At 39.1% G+C, this 19,874-nt stretch overlaps 1 protein-coding gene across 7 annotated transcripts in view; it reads right to left on the bottom strand.

The window, feature by feature from the left end:
* The window catches only part of si:zfos-588f8.1, a 207,002-nt gene that overhangs the window by 186,882 nt on the left and 246 nt on the right, over positions 1 to 19,874 (bottom strand). For 6 of the 7 annotated variants that reach the window (XM_062027755.1, XM_062027759.1, XM_062027753.1 and 3 more), the window contains exon 2: positions 19,672 to 19,800. The gene's annotated coding sequence lies outside the window, so the exon portion shown is untranslated. Of the gene's footprint in view, positions 1 to 19,671 lie in introns of all 7 variants that reach the window. The other variant, XM_062027754.1, reaches the window with a different exon arrangement.

The following is a 19,874-nucleotide window of genomic DNA, read 5'->3' as shown; positions in this document are numbered from 1 at the left end:
TAATTCCACTTCAAAAATGTGTCTCCTCAGTTCCCAAACACTTACCGAGTGTTGTTAAAAGGAAAGGCCATGTAACACAGTGGTAAAAGTGCCCTTTTTTGCAATGTGTTGCTGCCATTAAATTCTAAGTTCATGATTATTTGCAAAACAAAATGAAGTTTCTCAGTGTGAACATGAAATATCTCGTCTTTGCAGTCCATTCAATTGAATATATAAGTTGTATTCTGTTTTTATTTACGAATTACACAACGTGCCAACTTCCCTGATTTTGGCTTTTTGTGCGTGGTGTTCCGTTACACAGGCAGACAACTTTGCGCTTCACTGTGGAAAACTCTCAAATCGAGGAAAATCTGTGCTCGGGTTGCATGTATAATCCCCCTCTAAACACGGGCGCCGTCACAACCGGGCTTTGACGGCGAGCATCTTGACCTGATACGCTTTCAAGCGCGTGAAGAACGAGCAGCGAGGTAAAAAAGTAGGCCATCCCGAAAAACGGTCGGCCCTTTTCCTCGCTTCCACCCTGTCATTACAGCTGGGGCTATTTATAAAAGCCATAAATTCAGCGGGCCGAGTTGCCGAGGAGTTTGAGGAATTGATGACTTTACAGCCTCTCGCTGCTCTTTGCTCAATCTCTCCATCTGCCCGGCGTGTGAAGGGAAGGTCGGAGAAGCCCCGACATGGCACAGCTCATTTAGCAGTTTTATGAAAAAGTACAAGTATTTGTGCGAGGACTGTACGGCACACCGCTACTAATAAATTTAAAAAAAGGTACTATACTGCCTTTGAAAAATACCGGTACTTTTTTCCTTTTCTTCCATGAACATGACGGCACGCCGTGGTGACATTGCTGGTAATATGAGCCGAGACGCGTGCGAGTCAACACCCACACAGAGCACTATTATCCCGATTATTAGTAGTCAAAAAGGCTGATAATCCATATTTGGAGCTGATCAAATTGAGCTAAACGGTAATATTATGCATCTGTAAACAGCTGGACAACGCTTTAAAGGCCTACTGAAATGAATTTTTTTTATTTAAACGGGGATAGCAGATCCATTCTATGTGTCATACTTGATCATTTTGCGATATTGCCATATTTTTGCTGAAAGGATTTAGTATAGAACAACGTCGATAAAGTTCGCAACTTTTGGTCTCTGATAAAAAAAAAAACCTTGCTCCTACCGGAAGTAGCGTGACGTTGTCAGTTGTTCACTCCCTCATATTTTCCTATTGTTTTCAACGCAGCTAGAGCTATTCGGACCATTACCCCATTAATTTGAGCGAGGATGAAAGATTCGTGGATGAGGAACGTTAGAGTGACGGACTAGAATGCAGTGAAATACATATTTTTTTTCGCTCTGACCGTAACTTAGGTACAAGCTGGCTCATTGGATTCCACACTCTCTCCTTTTTCTATTGTGGATCACGGATTTGTATTTTAAACCACCTCGGATACTATATCCTCTTGAAAATGAGAGTCGAGAACGCGAAATGGACATTCAGTGCCTTTTATCTCCACGACAACACATCGACGAAGCAGCATGAGCTAACGTGATAGCATCTGTCTCAAATGCAGATAGAAACAAAATACATAAATCCCTGACTGGAAGGATAGACAGAAGATCAACAATACTATTAAACCATGTACATGTAACTACACGGTTAATAGATCTCAGCCTGGAAAAGCTTAACAATGCTGTTGCTAACGACGCTAAGGCTGACTTAGCAACTTAGCAAACGGACCTCACAGAGTTATGATAAAAACATTAGCGCTCCACCTACGCCAGCCAGCCATCATCTGCCCAGCTCATCAACACCCGTGCTCACCTGCGTTCCAGCGATCAACGGCGCGACGAAGGACTTCACTCGATCATCCGTGCGGTGGCCGGTTAGCATCGGCTAGCGCGTCTGCTATCCAAGTAAGTAGTCCTTGTTGTGTTGCTACAGCCAGCCGCTAATACACCGACCCACCTACAACGTTCTTCTTTGCAGCCTCCATTGTTCATTAAACAAATTGCAAAAGATTCACCAACACAGATGTCCAGAATACTGTGGAATTATGAAATGAAAACAGAGCTGTTTTGTATTGTATTCAATACTTCCGGTTCAATGATTGACGTCACGCGCATACTCATCCTCCGAAGGCTTTTTCAACCGGAAGTGTGGCGGGAAATTTAAAATGTCACTTTATAAGTTAACCCGGCCGTATTGGCATGTGTTGCAATGTTAAGATTTCATCATTGATGTATAAACTATCAGACTGCGTGGTCGCTAGTAGTGGCTTTCAGTAGGCCACTACTACCGACCACGCAGTCTGATAGTTTATATATCAATGATGAAATCTTAACATTGCAACACATGCCAATACGGCCGGGTTAGATTAGTAAAGTGCAATTTTAAATTTCCCGCAATATATCCTGCTGAAAACGTCTCGGTAGGATGACGTTTGCGCGTGACGTCACGGATTGTAGGGACAGCATTGTGGCCAGCTGTTAAGTCGTCTGTTTTCATCGCAAAATTCCACAGTATCCTGGACATCCGTGTTGGTGAATCTTTTGCAATTTGTTTAATGAACAATGGAGATAGCAAAGAAGAAAGCTGTAGGTGGGAAGCGGTGTATTAGTGGCCGGCTGCAGCAACACAAACACGTAGCGGCTACGTCGTAGCCGGTGTTTCATTGTTTACATTCCCGAACGATGACAGTCAAGCTTTACCATTGGCCTGTGGAGAACTGGGACAACAGAGACTCTTACCAGGAGGACTTTGAGTTGGATACGCGGTACCGTGAGTACGCAGCTGCGGCTTCCAAACATTTGATCGCTTGCCCGTACGTGCGTGCCGCTATGTGCATGTCACGTACGTAACTTTGGGGAAATATATGTGCTGTATGAACTTTGCGGAGGTGAACGGTACTTTGGGCTGTGGGATTGAGTGTGTTGTGCGGGTGTTTGATTTGTATTGGCGGGTTATATGGACGGGAGGGAGGAGGTGTTTGTTATGTGGGATTAATTTGTGGCATATTAAATATGAGCCTGGTTGTGTTGTGGCTAATAGAGTATAAATATGTCTTGTGTTTATTTACTGTTTTAGTCATTCCCAGCTGAATATCAGGTCCCACCCGCCTCTCACAGCATCTTCCTTATCTGAATCGCTTCCACTGCCCTCTAGTCCTTCACTCTCACTTTCCTCATCCACAAATCTTTCATCCTCGCTCGAATTAATGGGGAAATCGTCACTTTCTCGGTACAAATTGCTCTCGCTGCTTGGTGGCCATGATTGTAAACAATGGGGAAATGTGAGGAGCTCCACAACCTGTGACGTCACGCTACTTCCGGTACAGGCAAGGCATTTTTATCAGCGACCAAAAGTTGCGAACTTTATCGTCGACGTTCTCTACTTAATCCTTTCAGCAAAAATATGGCAATATCGCGAAATGATCAAGACACATAGAATGGATCTGCTATCCCTGTTTATTTAAGAAAATCACATTTCAGTAGGCTTTTAAGATGTTTTTTTACATTATTTTTTAGGAAGCGGCGGCCAAGTAGTGACATAATGATTAATGCGGCGCACATGTTGTGTTTATAAACACCTTTATTACACGTGTGCAGGTCTGGAGGAGAGTCATAATTTGCATTTTATCTCCTGAAAATTTGGCAAAAATGTGGAATTTTTCTACATCACAGTAACTTGCAATCTAATCAGTTATTGATTTGATTGCAATAACAAACATGTTTAATGTATCATACGATTTTCTGGTCAAATAAAGCCTTTAGTGACATGTTTTGTGGTCCCCTGTATATTGAAAAGTATCAAAATACATTTTGTAACCGGTACAGATATTGTGTAAACAGTGGTGTGCGTACAATGGTGGCACATTTCTCCGCCCTGACCTTCTCTCCATTCCTCTGCGCTCATATGCCCACCATGTGAGCGCACCGGCCTTTCAAATCTGCCTTGGATTTCCGTGAAGCGACGCTGGATTGAAAGTGGATTCTGCTGATCCCATCTCAACAAAAAGCAGCACGAGCTGAGATCATCTCAGTGAAGTGTGCCGTCGTAAAAATGTCTTCCTTATGAGCACACCGGCAAAAAAATGAATAAAAGACAATCTAAGCAAGTCCTTACATGTCGGAATATTCTGGCTAAATTATTTTCTACAGGCCCTTTTTTCCATGGAGTAAAACAGTTTCAGCCATCGTGTTCATTCAATTATTTCACACACAAAAACCCCTAGGGGTAGTATTAAATAAGCTCGGATTCCTCCTACTCCTTTTCAAACATGTTGCATTGTGCAACAGCAAACATGTGATTTAACTTGTTGAAGCATGTCTGAAACTATTTGCACCTAAACTATATGTCTTTTTTTTTTTTTTCACATGTTAAGAGTAGTTTTCATGTTTAATATTTTTATAATATACAGTGGAACACGTCAGCAGTCTAATTATTTGTTCTGGGATTAATTGGTTCGGATTTTAAAGCGGTTTTCCGAATGGGAAACCAGGAAAATTAAAATACTGTAAATTCCATACTATAAGCCGCTACTTTTTTCCCAACGCTTTGAATCCTACGGCTTATAAAATGGAGCGATTAATTTATGGATTTGTTTTCGCTGACGGCCTTTATGCAAATAGTTTTCATTAAACCTGACTGGCGTTATTGTTTGTGCTATGGCGCCATGTTTCGGACGAGTTCGCTCCCCTGCTGTTTAAAGCTTTTAACCGGAGGTACAAGTGCTGTTCCGTCTCCTAATCCTCCGTAGCGTTTTCTACATTCTTCATTCATCACTCCAAGCGACGTTTGTAAGTTTTACAATGTAACCGAAACTATTCTTACTTACTAAACCGTCCCATGTGTGATGTCCGCAGGAGTGTTTTCATGCATATTTGTACGCGCTATTGTAATGTAATGACACTAGCGTCGTTAGCATTGGCTAATATGCTAACAAGCTTCGAGCGTCCGTGTTAGTATTATTAACTTACGATGGCATTCTTCTTGTATTGTTTCAGCTTCACAAATTCTTTAGTAAATTCACCAAAACGTCACCGTGAAGTTATTGAGTCTGTTTAGCTGATTGGAGAGCTAGCTTCTGCAGCTAGTGGGTCCATGACCATGACTTCTGTTTTGTTTGATCAGCCGTTTTACTGCCGTGTTACAGACACCGTTTGGAAACAACTAAGGCATGCAAATTAACATTTACAAAATCTTTCTGTATAAATTACTCACTTTACAACGTATACATCTGCAGCTTATAGTCAGGTGCGGCTAATATGTGGGAAAATATATATATTTTTTAAATTTGGTGGGTGCGGCTTATATACCGGAGCTATTTCATTAAGTTATCGGACTCATCCGAAGGATAAATCCTCCTTTTCCAAAGCCCTTTTTCCATCTCTCCCTGGAAAGTTTTCACAGTCCACACTTTTCAACCGCTTTCGACCATTCCACCTTCAAAACATTCTTCTTAATTGGGACAACAAAACTAACATTTTCATACAAAGTCCCGGTTTTCCAGGAATTCCGAAATACCGATATAAAATCAAACTGTTACGTCAACATCAAAAATTCCAACAACAACCCATTCGGATCATCTAGGACAATTGTTGTGTTACCTATATTTTCAAAAATTCCAGTTTTTCCCGAAATTCCCATTGGAAATGAATGGACGTATTCAGAGTTACACCATGCCCAATAAACCCAAAAGTTTTCACCATTTTTGACCTGATTCCGACCTTTTAACCATTACCCCACACTGCTCTTCACATAAGTCGAACGCAAAACATGTCCCTTTCCCAAAATTCCCAATTTTCCCAGAATTCCGGGTAATTTTCTCCCCATTGACAATGAATGGGAAATATACAATCGACTGCATATCCCACATTTCTCATCCAACATCCACACACTCCACTCACCCTGGACAATCAAACAACCATTTTCCAGGTTTAAAAAAATTCCAGAAATTCCCAGAATTTCCGGTTTTCCAAAGCCCTATTTCCACCTCTTGGAAAGTTTTGACAGTCCACATTTTCAACTGCTTTTGACCATTCCACTTTCAAAACATTCTTCGTAATTGGGACAACATAACTAACATTTTCATACAAAGTCCCGGTTTTCCAGGAATTCCGAAATACCGATAAATTCAAACTGTTAATACGTCAACATCAAAAATTCCAACACCAACCCATTCGGGTCATCTAGGACAATTTTTGTGTTACCTACTGTATATTTTCAAAAATTCCAGTTTTTCCCGAAATTCCCAAATTTCCTAGGAAATTCCCATTCAAATGAATGGACGTATTCATAGTTACACCATGCCCAAAAAAATCTCAAAATGTTGCACCATTTTTTTACCCGATTCCAAACCTTCATGCACACTGCTCTTCACATATGTCGAACGCAAAACATGTTGTCCCTTTCCAAAATTCCCGGAATTTCCAGTAATTTTCTCCCCATTGACAATGAACGGGAAATATATAATCGACTGCATATTTGAACTGTTCCAACATCCACAAACTCCACTCACCCTGGACATTCAAGTCAGCATTTTCCCGGTTCCAAAAATTCCCAGATTACCAGGAATTTCCCCCCGATTGAAAATGAACGGGCAATATACAAAACTCTCCATATTCCACATTTCTCAACCGATTGGAACCGTTTCAACATCCACACACTCCACTCACCCTGGACATTCAAGTCATCATTTTCCCGGTTCCAAAAATTCCCAGATTACCAGGAATTTCCCCCGATTGAAAATGAACGGGCAATATACAAAACTCTCCATATTCCACATTTCTCAACCGATTGGAACCGTTTCAACATCCACACACTCCACTCACCCTGGACATTCAAGTCAGTATTTTCCCGGTTCCAAAAATTCCCAGATTACCAGGAAATTCCCCCGATTGAAAATGAACGGGCAATATACAAACCTCTCCATATTCCACATTTCTCAAACTATTAGAACCATTCCAACATCCACACACTCCACCCACCCTGGACATTCAAGTCAGCATTTTCCCGGTTCCAAAAATTCCCAGATTACCAGGAATTTCCCCCCGATTGAAAATGAACGGGCAATATACAAACCTCTCCATATTCCACATTTCTCAACCGATTGGAACCGTTTCAACATCCACACACTCCACCCACCCTGGACATTCAAGTCAGCATTTTCCCGGTTCCAAAAATTCCCAGATTACCAGGAATTTCCCATGATTGAAAATGAACGGGCAATATACAAACCTCTCCATATTCCACATTTCTCAACCGATTGGAACCGTTTCAACATCCACACACTCCAGCCACCCTGGACATTCAAGTCAGCATTTTCCCAGTTCCAAAAATTCCCAGATTACCAGGAATTTCCCCCGATTGAAAATGAACGGGCAATATACAAACCTCTCCATATTCCACATTTCTCAATCGATTGGAACCGTTTCAACATCCACACACTCCACCCACCCTGGACATTCAAGTCAGCATTTTCCCGGTTCCAAAAATTCCCAGATTACCAGGAATTTCCCATGATTGAAAATGAACGGGCAATATACAAACCTCTCCATATTCCACATTTCTCAACCGATTGGAACCGTTTCAACATCCACACACTCCACTCACCCTGGACATTCAAGTCAGCATTTTCCCGGTTCCAAAAATTCCCAGATTACCAGGAATTTCCCCCGATTGAAAATGAACGTGCAATATACAAACCTCTCCATATTCCACATTTCTCAAACTATTAGAACCATTCCAACATCCACACACTCCACCCACCCTGGACATTCAAGTCAGCATTTTCCCGGTTCCAAAAATTCCCAGATTACCAGGAAATACCAGGAATTTCCCCCGATTGAAAATGAACGGGCAATATACAAACCTTTCTATATTCCACATTTTTCAACCGATTGGAACCGTTTCAACATCCACACACTCCACTCACCCTGGACATTCGAGCATTTCAGTTCCGCATGTCGGCCGTTCACGTATACAGGGCATCCACAGGCAATTCGGACCGAAATTGCAAATTCTAGTATTACCGTACATGGAAGTACGCAAACTGTGCAGAATATTGAGCCACCCAAACATCCAATGTGAGAACCGGCGTACTTGTTTCATGTTCCCAAGTAATGGTGATCAAAGGAGATGAGATAACATTATTGACATACAGTACGGACTGAGACTTGTGCGGCGGGTCTTGTGCTCGCCAAAATGCGACAACAGCAGACATCTTTTCAGTTGTCGATGAGTTAGTAGCACATTTCTGGCCAAATAAGACATTCTCGTTCCACCGCGACATGTCTGCATTTTCAAGATAGTTGACATTTTGCAGCTACAGTGGCGTCTGTGAGGTCAGTTGGAGCTGAAAAAATAACTCCCCAATTTGGACCTTGTGAGAGTGTTTGTTGTCGGGCGGCTGCCATCAAATATTTCAGTAATCGGATAATCTATGGAAATTCTTAACCATAGGGCAGGGGCCACCAAAGACTGTTTCTCAGTTGTAATGACAATTTCAAACAGAGTAAGTTTGGAGCTAACCTCATAGAGACATTTTATAAGCGCAAAAATTATGACTAATGTGACGAGGCTGTATTTTTATTTTCACTTATTCATTTGATTCCATTTATAAAACTAAACAAAATAAATTCATCACGCTTACTCTTTCAACACTGCGGCTAGTTTAAGGTTTTTCTTTGCTGACAACCATAATGCAAATTATATAGTATAAAAAAGCAAAGACACTGAATAGGTGTGTTATCGTTTGTGCTATGATACCCGTCTGTTTAGACTGAGCTTTCAACCGGAAGTCCGTCTTCTAGCCATCCATAACGTTTCTACTCGTAAAGGTTCTTCATTTATCACTCCAAGCAACGATTGTACGTTTTACAATATAACTAAAACAATTCTTACTTAATAAACCGTCCCATGTGTGATGTCTGTAGGAGTGTTTTCATGCATATTTGTTACATGCTGTCATATTGTAATAAAGCCGGCGTTTTTTAGCATGAGCTAATATGCTAACACATTTACGTGTCTGTGTTAGTATTATTAACTTACAACGGCATTCAGTTTGCATTTTTTCAGTTGTGGAAAATCACCAAAACGTCACCGCGGAGTTATTGAGTTTGTTTAGCTGAATGGAGAGCCGGCTTCTGTTTTGTTTGATCAGCTGTTTTACTGCCGTGTCACAGACACCGTTTGGAAACAATTAACCTCTTAAGGCCCAAGCTGTTTGTTTACATGCTTTTTTTTCATTTCTCTTTGCTATTTGGGCTCATTGGACCCTAATTAGAATAAAAACTAAGAATCATCTTTTTATATGATGTACTTAGTCCATAAGTACACAAACGTGTACTTCATGTGTAGTGACATGCTAATTCTTATTTTTACACTTTTTATTTTCCAAATTCCATTGTATGTTATACTCTTTTGACACCACCAGATGGCAGTATAAGTGTCCACATAAGTGGCTATAAGACCCCAATTCAGTAGTGTACACAATTTTGGAAATAAGAGCTAAAAGGTGCTGTCCACGCATGTGGCCACTAAGACTTTACAGGTTTTAAAGGCCTACTGAAATGATTTTTTTTATTTAAACGGGGATAGCAGATCCATTCTATGTGTCATACTTGATCATTTCGCGATATTGCCATATTTTTGCTGAAAGGATTTAGTAGAGAAAATCGACGATAAAGTTCGCAACTTTTGCTCGCTGATAAAAAAAAGCCTTGCTTGTACCGGAAGTAGCGTGACGTCACAGGTTGAAAGGCTCCTCGCATTTCCCCATTGTTTACACCAGCAGCGAGAGCGATTCGGACCGAGAAAGCGACGATTACCCCATTAATTTGAGCCAGGATGAAAGATTCGTGGATGAGGAATGTGAGAGTGAAGGACTAGAGTGCAGTGCAGGACGCATCTTTTTTCGCTCTGACCGTAACTTAGGTACAAGCTGGCTCATTGGATTCCACACTCTCTCCTTTTTCTATTGTGGATCACGGATTTGTATTTTAAACCACCTGGGATACTATATCCTCTTGAAAATGAGAGTCGAGAACGCCAAATGGACATTCACAGTGACTTTTATCTCCACGACAATACATCGGCGAAGCTCTTTAGCTACGGAGCTAACGTGATAGCATCGTGCTTAAATGCAGATAGAAACAGAAGAAATAAGCCTCTGACTGGAAGGATAGACAGAAAATCAACAATACTATTAAACCATGGACATGTAACTACACGGTTAATGCTTTCCAGCTTGGCGAAGCTTAACAATGCTGTTGCTAACGACGCCATTGAAGCTAACTTAGCAACGGGACCTCACTGAGCTTTGATAAAAACATTAGCGCTCCAACTACGCCAGCCAGGCCTCATCTGCTCATCAACACCCGTGCTCACCTGCGTTCCAGCGATCGACGGAAGGACTTCACCCAATCATCCGTGCGGTCGGCAGGTAGCGTCGGATAGCGCGTCTGCTATCCAAGTCAAAGTCCTCCTGGTTGTGTTGCTGCAGCCAGCCTCTATTACACCGATCCCACCTACAACTTTCTTCTTTGCAGTCTCCATTGTTCATTAAACAAATTGCAAAAGATTCACCAACACAGATGTCCAGAATACTGTGGAATTTTGAGATGAAAACAGAGCTTTTTGTATTGGTTTCAATGGTGTACCAATACTTCCGTTTCAACGATTGACGTCACGCGCATACGTCATCATATCTAGACGTTTTCAACCGGAAGTTTAGCGGGAAATTTAAAATTGCACTTTATAAGTTAACCCGGCCGTATTGGCATGTGTTGCAATGTTAAGATTTCATCATTGATATATAAACTATCAGACTGCGTGGTCGCTAGTAGTGGCTTTCAGTAGGCCTTTAAGGTACATAAATAAACATTTACAAAATATTTGTGTGTAAAAAACTAATTTCACAACGTATATATATCTGCGGCTTATAGTCCGGTGCGGCTAACATATGGAAAAATACTTATTTCTCCTCAAATTTAGTGGGTGCGGCTTATATACCGGCGCGCTTTAAAGTCCGGAAACATGACACAGAATTTGAAAAGTAACGCTGTTGGGATATTTAAGTGTTTCTTTGGCGTACCACAGTTTGAGGATCCCTACTCTCCAACACTATTTCCATTTCCTTGATATGCAGTCGGATTTATTTTAGGGCTGCAACAACTAATCGATTAAATTGATTAAAATCGATTATTAAAATAGTTTCCGATTAATTTAGTCACCGATTCGTTGGATCTATGCTATGCGCAGTTTTTTTTTTTTAACAAAAATTTTTTTTTTTTTTTTTTTACTAAACCTTTATTTATAAACTGCAACATTTACAAACAGCTGAGAAACGATAATCAAAATAAGTATGGTGCCAGTATGCTGTTTTTTTTCCAATAAAACACTGGATAGGATAGAAATGTAGTTTGTCTCTTTTATCCGATTATTAATCGATTAATCGAAGTAATAATCGACAGATTAATCGATTATCAAATTAATCGTTAGTTGCAGCTCTAATTTATTTCCAAATAAGAACAAAATTAGCAGCATCCCGGCATTTATTGTGTCACCTTAGCCGCCCTAAAGATCTAAAACGACGACACAGACGAGGTAGAACGGTGCAAAAGGAAAGTCCCGCAGATCCCGCTAGGAAACGAGACCCACTGATATTATCTATTCATCAACAGCGACGTACACCAGCGCATCTGCCAAGATGATGTACCGTCCAATTAAAGCTAGCGAGAGCCCCCTTCCCCCAACACCATGTCATCTCTGCAGCAAGAACCGGCCATTATTAGCAAGGGACCATGTGGCTCCGTTTGCTTCAAAATGGAAAATAGCTGCACGGGATGAACAAATTGTTTCTCTTAATTTCGAGTTCTTTTTATGCGACACAAAATCGATTGATTTAGAGACGCTGGCGGGCGAGGACATTGGAAATGTAGCCAAGAGCCTTCAAAGCCTGGTGAATCAAAGCAATGGAAAAGAGTGCAGACAAAGATGGAGACGTCCTTAGCAACCAAGAGTGCATGTGTGTAATGTACCTCCGCCTTTTTTTTGTTTTTTTTTCCACCATCACAACATTAGTCAGCCGCGACAGCGCTCGGTCCTGCAGCATTTGTTCGGGCCCGGAATCGAAAGGCAGAGGGAAAAGTCCAGTAAATCTTTAGATGTAAATACCCCGCCTGGAATAAAAGGTGGGAGTCCACATAGATCTTGCTAGCATGGCTTCTAAACAAAAAGGATGACATGTGCACGTCACAAAGCTCTACCATACTTAAATTAGTTTCTTAAAAGCATTCATCTTGACATTAAATAATAATAATAATGCAAAACCCAAAAGCAGTGAAGTTGTCACGTTGTGTAAATGGTAAATAGAAAGAGAATACAACAAATCCCTTTCAACTTATATTCAATTGAATAGACTGCAAAGACAAGATATTTCATGTTCACACTGAGAAACTTCATTTTTTTTTGCAAATAATCATTAACTTAGAATTTAATGGCAGCAACACATTGCAAAAAAAGTTGTCAGAGGGGCATTTTTACCACTGTGTTACATGGCCTTTCCTTTTAACAACACTCAGTAAAGGTTTGGGAACTGAGGAGACACATTTTTGAAGTGGAATTCTTTCCCATTCTTGCTTGATGTACAGCTTAAGTTGTTCAACAGTCTCCCTTCTCATAATTTAGCCTTCATATTGCACCTATATTTTCAATGGGAAACAGGTCTGGACTACAGGCAGGCCAGTCTAGTACCCGCACTCTTTTACTATGATGAAGCCACACTGTTGTTTGATTGATTGATTGAAACTTTTATTAGTAGATTGCACAGTGAAGTACATATTCCGTACAATTGACCACTAAATGGTAACACCCGAATAAGTTTTTCAACTTGTTTAAGTCGGGGTCCACTTAAATTGATTCATGATACAGATATATACTATCAAATATATACTATCATCATAATACAGTCATCACACAAGATAATCACATTGAATTATTTACATTATTTACAATCAGGGGCTTGGCATTGTCTTGCTGAAATAAGCGGGGGCGTCCATATGGATGGCAACATATGTTGCTCCAAAACCTGTATGTAGCTTTCAGCATTAATGGTGCCTTCACAGATGTGTAGGTTACCCATGTCTTGGGCACTAATACACCCCCATACCATCACACATGCTGGCTTTTCAAGTTTGCGCCTAGAACAATCCGGATGGTTCTTTTCCTCTGTGTTCCGGAGGACGCAACGTCCACAGTTTCCACAAACAATTTGAAATGTGGACTCGTCAGACCACAGAACACTTTTCCACTTTGCATCAGTCTATCTTACATGAGCTCGAAGCGTAATGTTACAGTAAAATCTATTGGTCATTTTTATAGTGTACAATTTGATGGACGACTCGCTTCGAAATCCTAAGTTAAGCAGATATTGAAGTATTTATTTGGATTTTCACCAACAAAGTTAGATAATATAATATTTCTTGCAATATTGGACACCATTTTTCCCCCCTGTCAAACTAGAAAAAAAACCCTAATACCTTTAGTAAGAAAATAAGAACATATTACTGTAAATAGAAATACAGTACCGCTGTTTAATTTTATTTTGGCAAATTAGATGCCAGTTTTTTACCATAAGAAAAAAATGTGGTTCCATAAAATCATCAACCGTGGATTTTACAGTAAAAAAAAAAACAACAAAAATTTAAAAAAAAACCTGACAGATCAGTCGACAGAATTTTAAACATTGGTCGGTTTTTTTCCAACTTTCAGTAATATTCCGTAAAACAAAAACTCCCTAAATGTTACAGTAAAATCTATTGGTCATTTTTATAGTGTACAATTTGATGGACGACTTGCTTCGAAATCCTAAGTCAAGCAGATATTGAAGTATTTATTTGGATTTTCACCAACAAAGTTAGATAATATAATATTTCTTGCAATATTGGACACCATTTTTTTCCCCCTGTCAAACTAGAAAAAAAAACCCTAATACCTTTAGTAAGAAAATAAGAACATATTACTGTAAATAGAAATACAGTACCGCTGTTTAATTTTATTTTGGCAAATTAGATGCCAGTTTTTTACCATAAGAAAAAAATGTGGTTCCATAAAATCATCAACCGTGGATTTTACAGTAAAAAAAACAACAACAAAAATTAAAAAAAAAACCTGACAGATCAGTCGACAGAATTTTAAACATTGGTCGGTTTTTTTCCAACTTTCAGTAATATTCCGTAAAAAAAAAAACTCCCTAAATGTTACAGTAAAATCTATTGGTCATTTTTATAGTGTACAATTTGATGGACGACTTGCTTCGAAATCCTAAGTCAAGCAGATATTGAAGTATTTATTTGGATTTTCACCAACAAAGTTAGATAATATAATATTTCTTGCAATATTGGACACCATTTTTTCCCCCCTGTCAAACTAGAAAAAAAAACCCTAATACCTTTAGTAAGAAAATAAGAACATATTACTGTAAATAGGAATACAGTACCGCTGTTTAATTTTATTTTGGCAACTTAGATGCCAGTTTTTTACCATAAGAAAAAAATGTGGTACCATAAAATCATCAACCGTGGATTTTACAGTAAAAAAAACAACAACAAAAAATTTTAAAAAACCTGACAGATCAGTCGACAGAATTTTAAACATTGGTCGGTTTTTTTCCAACTTTCAGTAATATTCCGTTAAAAAAAACCCTCCCTAAATGTTACAGTAAAATCTATTGGTCATTTTTATACTGTACAATTTGATGGACGACTTGCTTCGAAATCATAAGTTAAGCAGATATTGAAGTATTTAATTGGATTTTCACCAACAAAGTTAGATAATATAATATTTCTTGCAATATTGGACACCATTTTTTCCCCCTGTCAAACTAGAAAAAAAACCCTAATACCTTTAGTAAGAAAATAAGAACATTACTGTAAATAGAAATACAGTACCGCTGTTTAATTTTATTTTGGCAACTTACCATAAGAAAAAAATGTGGTACCATAAAATCATCAACCGTGGATTTTACAGTAAAAAAAAAACAACAAAAATTTTAAAAAAAACTGACAGATCAGTCGACAGAATTTTAAACATTGGTCGTTTTTTTTCCAACTTTCAGTAATATTCCGTTAAAAAAACCCTCCCTAAATCAGGAGTCACCAACGCGGTGCCCGCGGGCACCAGGTAGCCCGTAAGGACCAGATGAGTAGCCCGCTGGCCTGTTCTAAAAATAGCTCAAATAGCAGCACTTACCAGTGAGCTGCCTCTATTTTTTAAATTGTATTTATTTACTAGCAAGCTGGTCTCGCTTTGCCCGACATTTTTAATTCTAAGAGAGACAAAACTCAAATAGAATTTGAAAATCCAAGAAAATGTTTTAAAGACTTGGTCTTAACTTGTTTAAATAAATGCATTATTTTTTTTACTTTGCTTCTTATAACTTTCAGAAAGACAATTTTAGAGAAAAAAATACAACCTTTTTAGGATTTTTAAACACATATACCTTTTTACCTTTTAAATTCCTTCCTCTTCTTTCCTGACAATTTAAATCAATGTTCAAGTATTTTTTTTTTTTATTGTAAAAAATAATGAATACATTTTGATTTAATTCTTCATTTTAGCTTCTGTTTTTTCGACGAAGAATATTTGTGAAATATTTCTTCAAACTTATGATTAAAATTCCAAAAAAAATATTCTGGCAAATCTAGAAAATCTGTAGAATCAAATTTAAATCTTATTTCAAAGTCTTTTGAATTTCTTTCAAAAATGTTGTTCTGGAAAATCTAGACGAAATAATGATTTGTCTTTGTTAGAAATATAGCTTGGTCCAATTTGTTATATATTCTAACAAAATGCAGATTGGATTTTAACCTATTTAAAACATGTCATCAAAATTCTAAAATTAATCTTAATCAGGAAAAATTACTAATGATGTTCCATAAATTATTTTTTTTATTTTTTCAAAAATATTCGAATTAGCTAGTTTTTCTCTTCTTTTTTTCAGTTGAATTTTGAATTTTAAAGAGTCGAAATTGAAGATAAACTATGTTTCAAAATTGAATTGTCATTTTTTTCGTGTTTTCTCCTCTTTTAAACCGTTCAATTAAGTGTAAATATAATTAATTATTAATAATAACATAGAGTTCAAGGTAAATTGAGCAAATTGGCTATTTCTGGCAATTTATTTAAGTGTGTATCAAACTGGTAGCCCTTCGCATTAATCAGCACTCAAGAAGTAGCTCTTGCTTTCAAAAAGGTCGGTGACCCCTGCCCTAAATGTTACAGTAAAATCCATTGGTCATTTTTATTTTAACAAAGTTTAACAAAGTTAGATAATATAATATTTCTTGCAATATTGGACACCATTTTTCCCCCTGTCAAACTAGAAAAAAAAACCTAATACCTTTAGTAAGAAAATAAGAAAGTAGAAAAAGAAAATATAAGGTGTTTTATTGAAATATATTATTTCCAGGCTTTTGCGGGCCATATAAAATGAGGTGGAGGACCTTGAGTTAGACACCTGTGCACTAGACACACCAATGAGCTTGTTTATAGATTTACAATAAAACTCCTCATAGGAAGTTATATTTGTTATAACTTTGTGACATGATACAATGCACATTAATGTACATATCAGACAGAAAAGTGACCATCTGCATCTCATTAATTAATTAAAGACCTATCCTATCCTATCCTATTACAAAGAAACACTAATTCAGCGTTATAGTGAGTTGTATTTTTCATGCAATTATTCTTGCTGTATTTATCCGGCACAGGTGGAAAGCCGGTCCCTGAAAATAATGCCTACCGGTACATTAAACCGGTCCCTGGTGCAAAAAAGGTTGGGGACCACTGACATAGATGATCTTCGACAAGCATCTTTGTAGTATGTCCTTAAAAACAGCACCGCCATAGGGAAATAAGAATACTAACTTGTGAATGGAAAAAAAATCCTGCCATTTTATTTACTCAACTGCAGAGAGTACGCGACCAAATCCCTTCAAACAAAGTGAAAAATCCATTCACGCGCACAGTGGAATTATACCAACTGCGCAAACTGGCCAACAATGTAGATCAGAATCTACACTGTGCTCTGTTGTAAACAACACATCTCCGTGATTAACTAAAACCGTAAACGGGTACTTGAATAACTTATACACTACCGTTCAAAAGTTTGGGGTCACCCAAACAATTTTGTGGAATAGCCTTCATTTCTAAGAACAAGAATAGACTGTCGAGTTTCAGATGAAAGTTCTCTTTTTCTGGCCATTTTGAGCGTTTAATTGACCCCACAAATGTGACGCTCCAGAAACTCAATCTGCTCAAAGGAAGGTCAGTTTTGTAGCTTCTGTAACGAGCTAAAGTGTTTTCAGATGTGTGAACATGATCGCACAAGGGTTTTATAATCATCAATTCGCCTTCTGAGCCAATGAGCAAACACATTGTACCATTAGAACACTGGAGTGATAGCTGCTGGAAATGGGCCTCTATACACCTATGTAGATATTGCACCAAAAACCAGACATTTGCAGCTGGAATAGTCATTTACCACATTAGCAATGTATAGAGTGTATTTCTTTCAAGTTAAGACTAGTTTAAGGTTATCTTCATTGAAAAGTACAGTGCTTTTCCTTCAAAAATAAGGACATTTCAATGTGACCCCAAACTTTTGAACGGTAGTGTACGTGTAGTGGGGAATGGAGCGAAGCAAAAAAGATGATGACGTGAGAATGAGTTAGTACGTTCGTAGACGGTGTCCATCCAAACTCGATGGATACCAGAGGGGGAAGTGGTCGCCGTATCTGGCCGATAACTTCCAGTTCTCGTCCGTGTTTGTCATGAAATGTGTGTTCACTTCAATATCGTTGTTTTGTTTACATGACTAGCCAACATGCTAACAATGTAGACCAGAATCTGCTCTATTAACACACCAGGCTGTGCTCTGTTGTAAACAATACATCTCCGCGATTAACTAAGACCGTAAACAGGTACTTGAATAACGTATACGTGTAGTGGGGAATGGAGCGAAGCAAAAAAGATGATGACGTGAGAATGAGTTAGTACGTTCGTAGACGGTGTCCATCCAAACTCGATGGATACCAGAGGGGGAAGTGGTCGCCGTATCTGGCCGATAACTTCCAGTTCTCGTCCGTGTTTGTCATGAAATGTGTGTTCACTTCAATATCGTTGTTTTGTTTACATGACTAGCCAACATGCTAACAATGTAGACCAGAATCTGCTCTATTAACACACCAGGCTGTGCTCTGTTGTAAACAATACATCTCCGCGATTAACTAAGACCGTAAACAGGTACTTGAATAACGTATACGTGCAGTGGTGAATGGAGCGAAGCAAAAAAGATGATGACGTGAGCACGAGTTAGTACGTTCGTAGACGGTGTCCATCCAAACTCGATGGATACCAGAAGGGGAAGCGGTAGCCGTATCTGGCCGATAACTTCCAGTTCTCGTCCGTGTTTGTCATGAAATGTGTGTTTACTTCAATATCGTTGTTTTGTTTACATGACTAGCCAACATGCTAACAATGTAGACCAGAATCTGCTCTATTAACACACCAGGCTGTGCTCTGTTGTAAACAATACATCTCCGTGATTAACTAAGACCGTAAACAGGTACTTGAATAACGTATACGTGCAGTGGTGAATGGAGCGAAGCAAAAAAGATGATGACGTGAGCACGAGTTAGTACGTTTGTAGATGGGTCCATCCAAACTCGATGGATACCAGAGGGGAAGTGGTAGCCGTATCTGCTCGATAACTTCCTGTTCTCGTTTTGTCATGAAATGTGTGTTTACTTCAATATCGTTGTTTTGTTTACATGACTAGCCAACATGCTAACAATGTAGACCAGAATCTGCTCTATTAACACACCAGGCTGTGCTCTGATGTAAACAATACATCTCCGTGATTAACTAAGACCGTAAACAGGTACTTGAATAACGTATACGTGCAGTGGTGAATGGAGCGAAGCAAAAAAGATGATGACGTGAGCACGAGTTAGTACGTTCGTAGACGGGGTCCATCCAAACTCGATGGATACCAGAGGGGGAAGCGGTAGCCGTATCTGGCCGATAACTTCCAGTTCTTGTCCGTGTTTGTCATGAAATGTGTGTTTACTTCAATATCGTTGTTTTGTTTACAATCTCCTTGGACACAGGAGGGCTTTGAGGCAAACCGCTAAAGGATTTTAATGGTGTTTAACACTGAAATTGTTCACATTTTGCAGATATTGCCTCATATTTATCAAAGAATCCTTCGCAGTTATGTTTCTAAAATATTTGTCTTCCAATATGATCGACTGATTAGAATCATGATGAACAAAACACATCAAAAAAGGCACAAAACTGATACATGTCCAAGTAACAAAAAGTATCAGCGATACAGGCCCTGTATTTACCCGGTATCGGGTCGACACCAGAAATGTGTGGTAGTATCGCCCACCTATGGCTAGCATCACGCTTGATAAATACTGACACGTCTTTGACAAAGTTAGCCAACATCCTTAAACAAGTTACCACTTCTGTGTTCACTTCCCTCTACAACTCCGTCCCCGGCCGCTCAAACATGCAAAAACAAAAGAGTCTTAATGTGTCACAGCATGCCCGCCACAACAAAAAAAACCCAGCTTTTAGAATGCACCTTGAACGTACCTTTCCTCGCGGCTAGTCCCATTGTGCTGCGTTCGCGGTCCTCGCCACGATTTTTAACGGACGAATAAAAAAACACCAACACCGGCGAGCAGCGTCCTTTTATCCGTGTCTTCCTCCTTGGTTCTTCGCCTGAGACGGACAAAGATGAGAGCCGGGGGACGAAACAAGCGTGAAAACCGGCGCGGAAACAGGAATAAATAAAA

This window comes from Entelurus aequoreus, linkage group LG19, assembly GCF_033978785.1.
Source record: "Entelurus aequoreus isolate RoL-2023_Sb linkage group LG19, RoL_Eaeq_v1.1, whole genome shotgun sequence".
In the NCBI taxonomy this organism is placed as follows: domain Eukaryota; kingdom Metazoa; phylum Chordata; class Actinopteri; order Syngnathiformes; family Syngnathidae; genus Entelurus; species Entelurus aequoreus.
Note: the sequence above shows the minus strand (reverse complement) of the source record. Positions and strands in the feature narration are given on the sequence as shown.